The sequence below is a fragment of the Ananas comosus genome, linkage group 11, assembly GCF_001540865.1.
Source record: "Ananas comosus cultivar F153 linkage group 11, ASM154086v1, whole genome shotgun sequence".
NCBI lineage: Eukaryota > Viridiplantae > Streptophyta > Magnoliopsida > Poales > Bromeliaceae > Ananas > Ananas comosus.
Window position 1 is genome coordinate 5,131,964 of NC_033631.1, and position 16,848 is coordinate 5,148,811.

General features: G+C 44.2%; 1 long non-coding RNA gene across 1 annotated transcript; it reads left to right on the forward strand.

Annotated features, from left to right (window-relative positions):
- LOC109717247 lies at nucleotides 1,726-4,427 on the forward strand. Its single transcript, XR_002218132.1, has 3 exons — nucleotides 1,726-1,816; nucleotides 2,026-2,184; nucleotides 4,347-4,427. It is a non-coding gene; the product is annotated as an uncharacterized LOC109717247 (long non-coding RNA).

The window sequence follows — 16,848 nt, forward strand, 5'->3', positions numbered from 1 at the left end:
TTACGTACGTTATCTTGAACAGCTCAGGCTGGGCGTAGATGCCGGAAACGCTTCGAGCGATGCACCACAAATAGAAAGTTGTTATCCCTATTACAACTGACCTGCTTATCTCATCACTGTCCATTAAACCATGAAGTAATGAATTGATCTGACAGGTAATTAATTCTAGCCATTTTCTTGCATGCCATGCACTAATGTTTTAAAAATTGAGTCGAATAGCTAGCGACCCAAAGATGCTACCCGGCCAAAGGTTATTAGTTCAACCAGTAGGTCGGCCGCTACTTGAACCAGTAATATTAGCATGTCGTCGTAAATATTTAATTATTATTTTAATTTTATTATTTTAGTACTATATTTAATTATAGAATATTAATTTTAAGAGAAAATTAAGTAGATATAAGTTTTCAAATTTTATTTTTATATGACTTATTTGTGTTAATAAAATTAACATTAGCTAAGTTGATCAAAAAAATTGGCCCATTTGATTAAAGCTGAGCCCGTTCACCGGTTAAATGGTTGAACTCCTTTTCGAACGGTATAAATTGATTTATTGACTTATTTAGTTCAAAAGATTAAACCAAACCGCTTTATAGATTGCGTCGGGGTGGATCTGGTTCAACCTTTTTTAAATCATTGATTTCCACGGTCATGGTTTTCATTTTGTTACTTTTTTTTGTTTTCATTTGTTTTTGTATATGCGTCGGCGTGCAGGAAAGTAGTCTGAACTTGGATTCAAGGGGACCATGAATACATAATATATTTATCTTAAAAAACTTTTTATGAAGTAAATTATAATAAAAGTTCAACATTGTTGGTGCAAGAAAAATAGCGCTATGTCAGGGACTTAATTAGCGAAATTACTATACAATCTGAGTTCTTGGCCTAATTTCGCTATTGGAGCGGGTTGTTAAGGAGGCCCAAAACCAGCAGCTTTTCATGGGAGATGAAGGGTTATATAATTACTGCAATCAATACCTCCATAACCGCTGGCGGAAACCCAAGAATTATGGGCAACTCTTGGGATCACTAAGCATTTATGATGGCTCATTATTATATAATAGTGGGTGAGTTATTGTGTGTAATGTACTAGATTTTTAATATAAAAATAGTGTAAATAAAAATAGTGTAAGATATTATTTTTATTAGACTTAAAAAAATAAAATATAAGTCGGAAATGACTTGTACTGAAATTGGAATAGAAACAGAAAATTTAAAATTTTCTATAAGGAACGGGACTGATCTTTTAGCAGAAAATTTAAAGTGTCAGAAAATTATGAAAATTTAGGAATATGTCGGAATTATTTTTCTGATGCTAGATTTAAAGTTTTATGTATTTCCGACACCCGGAAAGTGAAAAACAAAATCTGATTGCTATCTGTTAGTGATTTTAGTCGGTAAACTTTTCGATGACAAAAAATGGTTCAAAACTGAAAAGTTAAGATTTCGTTCTTCTTATTGATTTTAACCGAGCCTGACTGTCAAATTTGAGATCAAACGGACATTCAGAAGAGCTCTGGCGAAAAGTATCAGATTTTGAACTTGACTAAATTATAAGTTGCAATTATTGGGGGGCCTATATGTGTAACAAATGGCTTTCTCCCCTTTTGTCCTGGTCCAACCCGAAAGAGAGAGAGAAAGCAAGTCTTCTCTCTTTCTCTCTTTCTCTCTAGCTCACACCTCACATCTCTCTCTCCACTTCTCTTGTAATTTCTCCATTAAAGAGAAAAGAAATAGAGATTTTGGAAGTTTCAAGTGGAGAAGAAGCTTGAAGGAGCTCTCTAATGGTGGATTTAGCTTGGAAAGATATGTAGTCAAGGTGAGGTTTCTGGATTTGAGTTAGGGTTTGTATTAAATTCTTTACAATTAGTGTATTTGAGATCTCCATGTAATTCTAAACAAAATTGAGTAAAGGTTTATTATGGATTTTGGTGTTCTTGAGAATTCATGAAACCTAGGGTTAGAAATTGGGGCTTATGTCATCATGAGATTTGGAATTAAATTGATCTTGTAAAATCTTAATTGAAGGATAATTCGACGCAGAGGACAACTTCGTTTTGGATTAAGACGAGGTTATGGTGTCCGATTGAGAGATTTGCGGAATTTGGTTCGTTAGGCTTGGGTCGAGCTAAGACGGTAACGGTAAATTGCGGGACTTGATTTCTCGCTTCTTGACGTTGATATGAGGTGGGTGGTGCTTCCGGAATGGTTGGATTTCTTCCTATGTCTGATTTCCTTTGTTGAGCATATATATATATATATATATATATATATATATATATCTATCTATCTATTGATTATGTATAATAGGGTTCAAGTATTCTCTTAGGCTCCGTTTGGTAATGGAATATCTAAGGAATAACCCTTTTTATCCTTATTATTCTTCCAAACACAATAAAATTTGTCAGGTATAATTTATTCTAGTCAAAGCAGGTTATTCCAGTTGATCCTGAAATAACCCGTTAATTATATTCTCCTCCACCCGTAGAATAAAATTTATCCTTGATGAATTTAAAGGTGGGGCAATAAACAAGTGATTTTTTTCCTTCTTTTTATGATGCCTCGACTCACGCACCTTCTATTTATGACGCCTCGACTCCCGCACCCCCACTTTACTTCATCCTCCCATTCTATTTCTATATATAGTATTTACTAGTATATATATTATTAGTATAAATTTAATTACTGTAATAATACTTGCATATATATTATAGTGTATATAAAATAAAGGTTATTTCTTAATCATGTTGATTAATTAATAAATTACTTTGTACAATTATTGAAAATATATTTACATTTTTCCATGTGCTATATATTCTATAACACATGCTATGAATCTGAAACATTCATAAGAGCAAAATTGGCATTTAAAAAAAATTCAATTAACTTTTTTCACTATCCTTGTCTTGTTTCAAGAAATTAACCAAACATCATATTGCTTATACCCTAGTATAAGTTAATATAAATCCAAATAAAAAATTATTGGTATTCCTTTCTATTCTAGAATATTGAGATATACCAAGGATAAAAAAATTTATCCCGTATGACATAATTCCATTGCCAAACGGAGCCTTTTGATAGAAATTTGCATGCCTCCTTTGATGTATATATAAATAATTGTGATGCTAACTTAAAACTTAGGATGCATGAAATTAGTGACACATGAATCCTAGTGACATGTTGAACTAGTAGAGAACAAACTAGTGGATTGGACATAAAAAATATTGTAGACATTGAATTAAATGATGCATTGGTTGTCATTATGATATTGAATGTGAACCTTGTGATAGAACCATGGATTGGGCATAATGTGTTGTGCATGAGAGGTTATGGCATGAATTGAGAGAACCCCACATGTGAAATATGAAATTGGATCATTGGATTATGGCATGATATTGAGTTACCATATCATTATGAAGTATTGCATAGTTGCTTGTGTTCACATTGTGTGGTGTTTGTATATCCCATTGATGCACGCTACATGAGTTGGGTAAACTCTCGAGTGTATGTGGAACAGATTAGGTCAATGCATTTGTAGCGTGGCATCTAGTACTGTGATGTTATTGAGCATGCGAGGGATTGAAATAGATCCTCTGGACCATGCTAGAGATTGGTAGATCCTCTGTTGTTGTTACTACTAGTTGGTAGGGTATCCTCAAGTTAGAGGATTAGATCACACTCACATTACGTCTGTCGGCTTGGCGATGGTCGCTCCACCCAAGCATTAGTTTCCGGAGTACTTCAGGTGGGTTAACATAGCTACCCAGCAGACGGTGCCCAATGGGTTGTAGCGGTGCTCCTCATTTGCGGGATTCGGTTGTGAGTCAGGGCTCAACCTTCGGGTTAGCCGGTATGATTGGGTCAAAGAGAAAATAAACAGGTTGATTGATCATATTGTATCCTGTGCTGGTTTGCATTGTTGCATCTTATATAGAAAGTGAGCATAATGAGATCACAGGTTGAGTGATGGGTCGATCATGATATCCCCGTGAGTAGGCTATAGTGGGTGATGGAGCGGTATCTATTCTCCACGAGGCTGAGTGGGGTGAGTTGGACTGGTCTTGTGAGAAGCCCCAATTGGGTCAAGAATGAATTCGGTCAAGAGTGTGCAAGGAACACTATTGAACATATTGGACCATGACATTCATTCCTTATTGTTAGGCATAGTAGTAGTCATTGTTGCATGTTGTATGTTTAGTAGTGGTAGACTATATGTTCAGTTGGTTATATATTGCATTGCTATCTCCTTTCGCATTACTATGCCTTATTGGACCTAGTGGAAAAGTCGGCAAGGTCGGCGGCCGAACCCATTGGAAACTTATTTTAGTTCTCACCCCCTATTGTTGCAGAGCCACCATTCGTGGAGCGGCACCGGATCGAGGCGTGGGCGTTGCGCCCTAGATAGCAGGGTCACCCAGTTTAGGTCGCCCTATGTACAAGCAAAAGAAAGTTTATTGAAAATATAATTTGGAATATAATTGTATTTTGGAGGAATTATTCTTGTATCAATGTAAAGTGAGAAAATGCATGTAAAAATGTGATTGTACCAATGTTGTAATAGTTAGGTTTACATTCTTGCTCTTGTGTGATGCCCTCGTGCAGAACTGTATCATGTTGTATTTCCTATGAGAAATTCAATGTACATGCTTTGTTGAGCCTTGGACGAACAGGGGAGACTTTGTCCGTTCGACGATCTGTGCGCACGCTCGGACTGACAAAGTGGCGGTCGTGGGGCGTGACAGATTAGAGTAATATCAGAGCGTAGAAGCAGTCTAGGAGGACCTAGGAGAACTTAGGCTTGGAAACCCGTAAAGACCTAGGCTTGTGAGTGGACGGAACTTATGGCGAAAGTAAAATGATTGGGTCAAAATGTGTCTCCAATAGCATTTTGGAGGCGGATTAAAGGTGTTGCGACTCCTCCATTTAGATGATCATGTTGGCTGCAGACAACATAATGTCGAAAGTGGAGTAGGGGTATGCCTTTATGACTTTTGCTTGATTGGGTCGGCTGTTGTGCGCGACAGATTATGTTTGATCGTTGGGTCGCCTAGGTACGTGTGTTATCCTTCGAGTGACTATGATAAGTTACTTGGTGGGACAGATGTTGCGGGGACTAGATGGCCCTCCGATGTTGCGAGCTAAGTGTCGCTAAGGGCGAGGCTTCTTGTTGTGGTCGAGATGTGTGGTCTTGAGAAGCCAATGCGTGTCTTGACTTGGTGTCAGGATTGGGAACCGTGGAGATTTGTTAATTCTTGTCTTAATGGACATGGACGCGTTGCCTCGGTAAAGATGGATGATGGGTGCAAGGGCACGACCTATGGGGAAACGGCGTAGGTAAGACCGAACTATGATCGGATGACGAGAATAAGGTAGCCAAGTGGCGACTATTGAAACTGGTGCCAAGTTGATAAGGCTAGTAAGTAGAACAATGAGGGATGGTGGCTTTGTTCTTCCAAGGTAGAGGAACATGATGTGGCTTGTAGAGACATGTTAGTTCAGGCCGGTGATCAAACATAGCGTGTTTACACACTATGTTGATTGTGTTGGCGATTAGTCCTCTATGGGATTGTAAGTTTAGTAGGCTTACAAGGTGATTAGCCCAATTGTAGTGCTAACAAGATGTGTTTATAGCACACCTAGTTTGGGTTAAGTGAAGAGTGCCGGTGATCTGAGGATAAAATATGCAGTATTCTATTGATGTATAAGGCACTATTGGAATGTACCTATGACCAAGGGTATATAGGATTTGGACATGGTCACGACATGGAAAGTCTTGTGTGGAGATTTAAAAGTTGGATTGACCTGTTAGTATGGACTGAAGCTTAATTCGATCTTGAGGAAAATCCAAGAAGAGGAGAGGGAATGCTCTCAAGGTGGTTTGATCTTCCCTTATCCTTAGATTCTTAGGATGTTAATGTGCAGTGTGGTTGGTAAATAAACCAAGCATAGTTGGGTTGTATTCCAGGAAAGGTTAGGGTTGTAACCCTCTTATTTGAAATGGATAAATTAAGTACATGTGGTGACATGTGAGCTTTGGAAGCGGGCTAGAATACTCATGGTGTTTAGCCTAGGATGGAATCTAGTATATGAAAGTAGTGGCATTGTACCCAAGTTGGATCCTAAGGTTGAACTTGGTGATGTGAGAGCTCAAGGCTAAACATGAGCTTAGGAGTACTTGGATGTGTGATAGATGTATGCAATAGCCTTGGAGCCATGGTATTGGAGATAGGTTATGGTGGTCGAGGGAAACCTTCCTTGAGATGATAATCTCAAGCAATTGTTAAAAAGGCGAGTGAATGAGGGATGTGAAACCTTCATGGATACGGTAGCGACCGTGTAGAAAGAAGTAACGACTTAGGGTCATACACTAATTTTGGGACCCCTAACTTGATACACTTTAAACCACAGAGTACTAAAGTGAGAAAGTGCGAAACCACAGGGGTGGTATTTGAAGTTTACACCTTTTTTTTTTATCCCAATAGTTATCAATTTATGAATTTTATCTAAATATTTATATGTTGACCCTGAGACCATTTTTGGCTTCAGAAAACTTGTCTTTTTTTTTTTTGAAAACTCAAAAATTACTACGCTTATTTTTTGGAGTAGATTGAGTAGAATGCAAGCCAAACAATTCGACTCCTAAGCCTGAGGCTGTGTGGTTTGTGCAAATCTTTTGATGATGTAGCTCTAGCTCTAATCGTCTAGATTCTATTTTATCTACTTCTACGCGTAGACATTGCATTACATTTTGGACTACAAGCTTATGTCCGCATGTGCTGACGAGTTGAGCTTCATTTTTATTCTTGTTGGTTTGCTTGTAAGCAGGAACAGAGGGAGGAGGGGCTCGCAAGGGGGTAGGGCGTCCGAATTTCAATTTGCAGCATTTTTTTTAAAAAAATACACCTAATTATTAATTACTGGTTTTAAGTGAATAATGTTGGAAAAACTTTCTGATCTTTTATTACAATATTCTTTAAAACCAATTCGAAAATTTAATTACAGGTTTAGGAAAATCCCGAAACGAAATTAAATAACAAATACGGTAAAGAAAAGGTTTAGACAAGGCCTGTGGATCGAGACATGCAGAGCACTGTCCTAGAAGCGAAATTACCTCTCTACATGCGAGGCTTCCCGGCAATTACTCCTAGCGATACAACGACCATGTTCAACCCCGTCGGCACGCTTCCAAAGTGGCGCAAGATGAACCTAACCAGTTTCAGATCCAGCGAAAGAAAACTCGGCGAAAATCCAGAGAGCAGAAAAAGGCGAGAGGCTTTAGGTATGCTCGGGTTTATAATTAACTCGTGCAACCTCGCCCCATATTTATAACGTAGGCGAGAATCTTGCTTTAACGCGTCAAATCCGTATAGAAAAAGATAAACCTAAGATTATACGAATAAGGATTAGGATTAGGATAAAGATAAAGATAAGGATTAAAATAAAGATAAAACCGACAAAATAAAAAGTAAAATAAACTAGATGTATGGACCGCGCGCGCCCAGCCCGGCCCGGCTCGGCTCGTGTCGTGCGTGCATGTGTGTATTTAAACGAGAGTATAACTCTCATTTTCTTCCAAGCAACTAGCTTGAGAATAAATGAATATATAAAAACCACAAACACTCTTTTGGTTTCCAATGTGGGACTAAACGCCACACATGGATATTTTAAGTTGGGCTCCCAAGAGGCCCATTAATAATTATTGGACTCCTCAAGTAGTTTTAATAAGTTTTAAATCACAAAATCCAATAAAAACCCATTATTCCCCTACATGATTTAAAACTTGAAATAAAGAAAACAAATAAACTAAAATTCAAAATAAATTAAAAGAATGCTGGATCTTTTATACCATGTATTCGGTAAAGGTACCTTTCGGGTTTGAACCTTCACTTAGTGCTTGTCAATGTACATCCGAGGGCACAATGGTGGACTACGCCTTGAACCAAGACCGGTGAATCAAATTTCCACAAACAACACACGTGATACAGCTGTTTAGGTTTTAAGCGGGTGAGCGCTTTCATGGCCATACACTAGTATTGTTTCGTGTGTGTTTTAGGGAACCGCCCTCTTCCCATTGTTGCGGCCTCACGACTCCACACATATAGTAGGTCCTCAAAGGGTATCTGTAAGGTCACACCCTACCTTATAGGTCTCGGAGCCATTTAGGGCCAACTCCTTTCCTATCCACTTGCAAACATGAGCACTGTCGCCATAGGGATGAGGATATAAAAACAGTGCTCCTCACAACTACCTTTTCGACTTGTTTCTACCCATTGAACCTGCAACATGTTAGGTTGCCGTCGCCGGTAACTTCTATTGTGGGCTAAGCCCCATCCCCCTCGACGGTTCTAGGATCACTGTCCTAGATAATCCCTTCGTAAGCTGATCAGCCAAATTCTTTGTAGATTTCACAAATTCCAAACCAATCACATTTTTCTTCAAATTTTGCCGAATGAACTTATGTCTCACTTTCATAAATCTGTTCATCTTTGTCTCCACATTCTCTTGGGCACACTTATCAATTGCAGATCTGCAATCACAATGAATACATATAGGTGCTAAAGGTCGCTCCATAAGTGGTAAATCATAAAGAAACTCTCTAATCCACTTAGCTTCTGCTACAGTTGTATCCAAGGCTATGAGTTCAGATTGCATAGTACTTCTAGTAATCAAAGATTGTTTAGTTGATTTCTAGGAAACAGGTGCTCCTCCTAGAAGAAAAACAAATCCAGTAGTTGACTTTATATCAGCAGTATCACTAATCCAATTAGCATTACTATATCCTTCCAATACTGCAGAAAAACCAGTGTAATGTAATGTAAGGGCTGAGATTTTTGCTGTCCAGTTAAACTCTCTGTTGATGATATTTTTGTGTGTAATTTAATTACAAAGACACTCGTCAAGTTTCAGGAGAAAGCGAGTTAGAATGGAGAAGTTACGCGATTAATACTAATCACTTAAAGTGAATAGTAACTCCGATTTTTCGGAGAGTCCGATCAATAGAGATGGCTTTTGGTGTGTATTGGACTCTGTTCATAGCGATCCAATAGCTCATTTTCAATGGTTCGACTATCCTGGAACCAATGGCACTGATAGATTTCAGATCTGACGCACGAATTTTGAGAAAACTGGAGATATAGGTATTCTGTGTATTTTGTGTAGTTTTGCTATTGGAGAGAGGATGGGTTTCGTCGCAAATATGTGACCAAAATAGGCGAAACAAAATCGTGGATTTGATGTCTCTATCTTGCTGATCGTACTGGTACGAACCGTTCAAAAATTCGACGGACGGATCGCTAGATATCACATGTTTTCCGAGGTGAGGTCAAAGTGGCATTCTTGTATCTCGCGCAAAACCCCCTACATTTTATGTACCGAATCGCATGAGATCGGACATCGAGGTGCGTACGCGCATAGTACACGCATGGTGAAGGACTGGATTGAAAATAGAAAGCCTTGGAGGACCTTTTTGCAATTATTCACCCTATATAAGTTTAGGTTTTAGGGTTCCAAAGAGGAAACCCTAACCCTAGCCCTAGTTGGGCCCCAGCCACCTTCATCTCCCTCTCCTGCCCTCGCTGCGCGCACCCCAGCCGCCGGCGCGCGCCTCCAGCAGCCGGAACAAGCCGCATTGCCTTCCTCCACCGATCTCGCTACCTTGTTTCCCCTCCTCTCTGCTGTAGGCCACCCTGGGTCATCCACGCGTCGGGCCTCCATCTCCTGGCCGAGATCTGACCCCCGGCAGCATCCCCGCCGGCCCCCGTCGGCTGCACGCGCTGCCGTCGCCGTCTCCGCGACCCGCGGCCAGCAGGGGTTAGCTCGGGCCGAGCCCAAACTTGCTCGCAGCCTGCAAGCTACCGCCACCCACTTCCCGGCCGTGCCGCCCTCCCTTGCCCTCCGGCGACTCCCGCTCGCCGTCGTCGCCATCCCCACTGGTCACCGCCGCCGCTCCTGCTTCCTGCAGCCTCCCAGCGCAAGATTGGCCCGAGCCCGAGCTAGCTCGTCATCTATGCGCTGCCGCCGCCTTGCGCCGGCTGAGACATCTCCCTCCCGGCCTTCGGTGAACCGTCGTGGTTGCCCCGGAGCTCCCCCAGTCGCCGTCGTGGCCGGAGCTTGGAGAGGAGCCGGACCTGAGCTCGTGCGGACTCGGGTTGCACCGGAGCCGAGCTCTCCACCACCTTGCTTCGACTAGGGCATCGTTGCCCGCTGTCGCCGCTACCTCCCGTTGCCGGCCGACGCGCACCCTGACCTCCCCACATCGGCCGCACCTTTCTCTGGCCAGCTATCCCACCGTACTGCCGCTGCCAGCTGCCCCGTGCCTTACCTTGCTCTGGTAAGGTTATTTACTGTTTTCTGCACCTTGTTTTGGGGTTCCGGTCACTATTCCGGTGACCCGAGGCGACCCCGAGTCTTCTGAAGGTGAGCACGATGATCCTTGATTAGTGCCGATCATCGTGGCCACCTTCGTTGGGGTCAGCGAGCCCCTGATTTGCGAGATAAGCATATTTTTCACGCTGTGCATGCTTTGTGGCTGAACTTCGCGTTGCTCCCGCGCTCGCCACTGTGGCCGGCCATGCTCCGAAGTGTGAGCACGGCCTCCGGCATGCCGAAACCTATCAGCGGATGTCTCGGCTTGACTGAATGATCATCGGTTTACACTGTCGGGCCATAAAACTCCGAAAATCGCATGAAATAATGTGATTTCATGTAATCGGGAGAGTTTTTATGCATTTGTGCTTAGTGTGGTTGCTGTTGGCAGCGTGTGTGGGCAGTAGGTGACCTTTGGACTGATTGTCCAAGGCCCCAGGCCCTTGCAGATATCGAAAATTGATTTCCGGTGCGTTCGTCGACAAAAATCCGCCGACCGAACGTGCTTTTGGTTCGGAATTATTCCGACGGTGCCTTGTGACATTTTGTGTCATCGCTGAGCCTTGTTGGCTGATCACCCGTGTCGTTTCGAGGGTTCAGAAATGACAGGTGAGCGACAGTGAGTTCCGGTGTCGAATTGGACACTTTTGGGAACCCGAATGAACGATTATCCGACGATAATCGTTTCGATGTGAGTTAGTGTTATTGCTGCCAAATCCCATGAATAATGGTGTTTAGTCGCAGCGGGTGACTCGTAGCACGAGTCGGTGCGTTCCAGGACAGTTCGTGGGTCCCGGCGAGTCCTGGTGCGATTTTCGAGACTTCCGGCCAGTTACGGTAATTGGTTTCGGAAAACCAATCACCGTGGGATTGTTTGTGGGGTTGTGGTTTCAGTGTTTATTATTTGTGGGTTAGACACTAACCCAGTGGACTGTTCTTAGTCAGCTTGACGTTCTTTCGTAGTCAGGAGACAGGTGCGACATTCGTATAGGTGGGTACTTCGATCCGAAGTCAGTACGGTGGTGCACGCTTGGTGATATCTTCTTACCCTTGCTCTTGTTACTATCTTGCGCATATATATATTATGTTGAGCCTAGCACATTCGTTATTCTTGTTATGCTCTACTTGGTTGTCAACATGTCTAGTATCACGAGTAGTAGTAGAGCTGGCTTATGATTGCTTGTGAGATCCGTGACCTAGTTGGTCGGTTTTGGTATCTAGTACTGTGACCCATTCGGTCGATTCCTTGACTTCTGTCGTTCGATGACTGTTGAGGTCGGTATACCCTGAGGGGCAGGATTGTCGGTTAGTTGCCGACGGATGATTATAGTTTATTCAGATCCACTATTTGACATGTTTGTGACCTAGTAATTCAGTTCGTGACTCTTGTCGTTTGATGACCTATGAGGTCGGTGTACCCTGAGGGGTAGGATTGTCGTCTAGTGGCTAACGGTAGTTCTGGATTTCATCAATACATGATGTGACATTCGTGTGACCTATTGGTCGGTTCTTGCGTATACATTTAGTTGACATTGAGAAGTACTTGCATACTCTTGGGAGGATATTGAGTTGTTCCATCCTAGTTGATCTGAGTGGTCGGTTCTTGTGCTTCCTTACAGTTTGATGACCTATACGGTTGGTGTGCCCTGAGGGGGCAGGATTGTCGACTGGTTGCCGACGGTTGGCTATTGAGCATATCAGCATTGATCGCCACTGCTCGTACGCATTTCACGAACACCAGCGGTCTGATCCATCGCAAGAGGGTGTTCTTTTCCGAAAAAGTGGTTGCAGGTGCCAGCCCGTGAGCCCAAGAGGGGTTATATGCTTTCAGACCCAAGAGCTTATGCTGGAGTCGCAGGCCTGAGGTATTGCGGACCAATATGGCTGTTCCAGATTGGGTATTTTTGAACTACTTGTCCGGTTGACGCATATAGCTATAGTAGCAGTTGTTGCATGTATACTTACAGTTCTTCCTTACAGTTGTCTTGCTACTATAGTTTTGATATCCATGTATACATTCAGTTCTTCGTTACAGTAGCGGTAGTTGTGTATTCTGTTGTTATTCTACTTCCTTTCAGTTTATGGCTACTGTATTTGTTATATCTGCTCATGACCTTGTTTATCTCTTCCTGATCCGGTGAGTACTCCTCGTCTTCGTCGGCTTGCGGTACCCACTGGGAAGGAAGACATGTTTACATGTTCTCACCTCCCCCCACCATTTTTCAGGTATTGCGTGTAGTGAGGGTTGAGACGAGACGTGAGACACGTTCGTAGCGGTCGATAGAGCCTCTGACCCGATTTGTTTGGTTTAGTTGCTACCCTCTTTATTTCTGTTGATATAACTTAGACATATTGGTTCAGTTGATTTTATTTACTTGGATAAATGTGATTTTAATAAATGAATTAAAGAACGCATGGTTTTCTTTGAGATGAAAACGATTTTCTACCCCTCGTGGTAGCGTGTTTTAAAGAAAAAGAGTTTTCGTGTGGAAAACGGTTTTGAAAAGGTTTCCTCATGATTTTCATAAATTAGTATTTCAAAATGAGTTTCCGGAAAGGAAACATTTTAAACTAATAGTTATGAATTTATGTTTAAACCCTGAATGTGAATGGTGTATGAATGGTGTATGAATGTGTAAATAGTTGAATGTTGTATATTCATTTGTGGTGATTGTATCCTGGTTATACGTCTTGTACTTGTGGGACGCCGTGCAAATACAGAGGAGACTCTGTCCGTGTGAACAGTGGACTCTCTATATTTATGGCGGATCTAGCATACCCTGGAGGTCAGGTTTTCAAAACAAAATTTGGGTGCTTTTGCATTGCTTTTAAATCAAAAAGGGACCCCGGGGCGTGACATGTAATCCATAAGAAACAGTCCCCTTCAGATATCTCAAAACTCTTTTTAAGGCATTCCAATACTCTCTATTTGGATTATGAGTATATCTTCTCAATCGGTGTAAGGACTGAGATTTTTGCAGTGTAGCTAAACTCTCAGTTGACGATGTTTTTGTGTGTAATTTAATTACAAAAGCACTCGTCAAGTTTTGGGCGAAAACGAGTTAAAACGGAAATTCTACGGGATTTCTAAGTTTCACTTAAAGTGAATAGTAACTCGATTTTCCGGAGAAGCCGCGGTGAGAAGTTGGCTTCTGGCTCGTACCGGACTCTGTTCATAGCAGTCCAATAGCTCGTTTCGACCGGTTCAGCTATTCTGGAACTAATGGCGCTTGCGGATTTTGAGTTTGACGCACGGATTTCGAGAAAATCCAAAAATACATGTTTTATATGTAATCTTTTGTGTGTGTTTTCCTCTATTCTGAAGAAGGTTGGATTTTTGTATGAATCCGTTGGTCGATCAAGACGAAACGAAATCGGTAGGCTTTGTTGTCTGTCTGTGCTGATCGGCACTGGTGGGCAATCCGCGCGAAAATCTGACGACGGAGATCTGCGAGATGGCGTTGATCGAGGAGAGGTCGTAGTGGAAAAACGGTATTTTCTGCAAAGCGGCGAATATTTTATGTACGATTTTTTTTTTTTCGCGTGGATCGCACTAGAGGGGTTGTTCGCCGTGTTTTACACACGCTGTGTGTGGCGGACTCGGATTGAAATTCTCCCGTGTTGTGGACCTTTTTGCAAAGTTAAACCTTGGTAATTTATAAGTTCCTAGGGGTTTTGATCCCCTAACCCTAACCTAGGCCGCCCCACTACCTAGTCCCCCAGCCCACTTCAACCCCTTCCCCTGCCCTGCTGCACCACGCCCGGCAGCCGCCGTGTGAGCCCCGCCGCGCCGCGGAGTCACCACTTTTTCTCTTTCCCTCTCTTCTCTCTCCCTCTCTCCTCCTGCGGGTTGTGAGGAGAACCCGAGACGCTACCTCCTGAGACCCTCCCCCTGGACTTCACCGTGCTCCGGCAACTTTCACCGCGCGACCGTCGCCAAGTCCGGGCGCCGCCGGCTGCTGCTGTCCTGTGGGTCTGCTGGCACCCAGGCGCGAGCCTGGCGAGCGGGTTTGCAGCGCTGCCCGCAGCGCCGCCACCGCCTGAAACCTCTCTGCCGACATCCCCCGTGTCCCGGGGCGCTCTTCCCGCCGGTCGCCGCCCGCCCCCGACTGCGCCGCCGTCGGCCGTTATCGGCCAGCCGTGCCGCCGCCAGACCGCCTCGTCGAGGCACAGCCGCGGCGCTCTTCCTCGCGGCCTGCCGCGCTCGAGGGGCACTCCTGGCCCCTCTCCAGCCTCCTGGCAGCCCGCACTCCGCGTCCCGGAGCTACCGCCAGCCGCCGGCGTGGCCGCAGCAACACTCGGGAACCCCGCCGGAGCTCGCGCGGCTGAGCTTGCTTCCCGACGCCGCTCAACCCCGCGCCAACGAAGGTGAGTCACGTACTCCCTCAACCTCCCCCGGCACCGTCCCGCCGCCGCGCATGCCGCCCATGCTGCCGGAGAGCCGGCCGGAGTCAAGGCTTGCTCGGCCAAAGCCTCCCTCCGAAATAGGGCTTTATTTGGATGGGTTTCTGTTCTGAGCTTTCCCCTGTGCGCTCCCCGATCTCTGCGGAATGGGAGCACGATGATCCTGGCAGTTTCCTGATCATCGTGATTCACCTTAGTTTCTGTCGGGAGACTCGTCCGCTGATATTGGGCGATGTCCTCCGTTTCACCTTTTTGGCTGGGGCTAATTATTGGGCTTGCGCACGTTTATCTCGCCGGCGATCCGAGGCTGTCCTGATGCGTCCGGAGGGTGAGCACGGTGATCGTTGGGTCAGTGCTGATCACAGTGCTCACCCACTTTGAACAACAGTGTCGCGGTTAGTTCTGTTCGGCGCGATTTCCCTGACTACGCGCTATTCGCTGACCTTCGGGTTGCTCTCTAGCACTTCCAACAGCGAGCCGCGAGTGCTCCGCGGATCATGAGCACGACTCCGTACATCGAGACCTGTCAGTACGTGTCCTCTGCGGAGAGTTCGAAGTCCTCGTTGCGTGAGCGAGCCGCTGATCGCTCGAAATTACATAAAATGATGAATTATTTTATGTAATTAGAGGTCGTTTTTATGCTTTTGGCTTTGCGTGCTACTGTGGGCAGTATGTGGGAGTTTGTAATGACGCGCCTGGACTGATGTCATGGCCGTTAGCTTTCGCAATCCGTAGGGTCGATTTTAGAAGTGCGTTTTTTCGGCGAATCGGCCGAAAAAGCGGTTTTTCGTTCGGATCGCTTCCGACGGTGTTTGGATTTGCTTCGTGTTTTGTCGACTGAGCCTTGTTGGCTGGTCACCCACGTCATTTTCTGTGGTCGATGATGATAGGTGAGCGATCGGAGGGTTCGCGTGTTGTCGAGAATAGACACTTCCGGGAATCCGGATTCGTACGATTTCCGACGATGAGTATTGTTGTGTTTATACCTTGTGTTTCGCTGCCAAGGCATCAAATTGGAAGTTGGGCGGCGGGTGACTCGTGTATGAGCGGTGAGTTCGGACACTTAGTGGGTCCGACGGCGTCCCGGTGTGGTTGTTCGGGACTTCCGGTGCGTACGGTAATCGGTTTTGGGAAACCGATTACGCGGATCCTGTTGGGGATTTGTGAGTCTCGTGTCTTTGGTTAGTGGTTTGGATTCTGACTTGTTTTTATCTTCTTAAGGTCGGTAGACTCTGGCGTACCCAGCGTTCCGACGCGACAGTGACAGGTGGGGTGCTTCAGCTGGTAGTCGTGAGAGCGTTTTCACCTCCTTCTCTTCCGACTGTTTTTCTTATTCCAGTATATTAGAGCTCCTACATGTCCAGTTGTTTTGTTATCGTTTGTTATCGTCTTTTCGTTGCACGTGCATTGTTAATGATTGATAGACATGTAGACAGGTTGCATTTTGTAATTCAGTATCCCTGGTGGACGCTTGGTCCAGGCAACACATCGACTCTTCTGTCGTTTGTTTCGATCTGGTTGATCGAGGTTAACGGCGTTTGTACCCCAAGCTTCTATTTTAGTTTTGGCATTGTACTCTCCTCGTTGTTTTGTTCGGCCCGTAGGCAAAACCGCTTAGCCGGTTTGTTTTTGTTTGAGCATACCAGGCATGACTTAGTCACGGCACTTGGGGGTATTCATGTACACCGGAATCCGTTTGGCCACCGAATCGGAGGTGTCTTAACCGATAGGTCGTCTTCTGGCGGGACCGGATCGGATCAGGTCTGTGCAAGTTAGTACAAGCGACATCGCTTGAAGGTCTGCGAACCGATACAACAGCAGGCCAAGTGGATTGGGTAGCAGTTTCTGGTTCAGTACTTGAGGCATTCTTTGCATTATTCTATACATGTAGGCAGGTTTATTTATTGCTTCCTAATTTATCTGTTTGTAGCTACTGTAGTTCTATTTAATATCAGCTTACAAGATATATATGTTGTTTATCTCTCTCCTCCTTTGTTTCGCGGTGAATTACGGCTTGCCTTCGTGGCTCTATCGTACCCCACTAGAAAACCATGGTTGGTATTTCACCCCCCGCATTTCCCC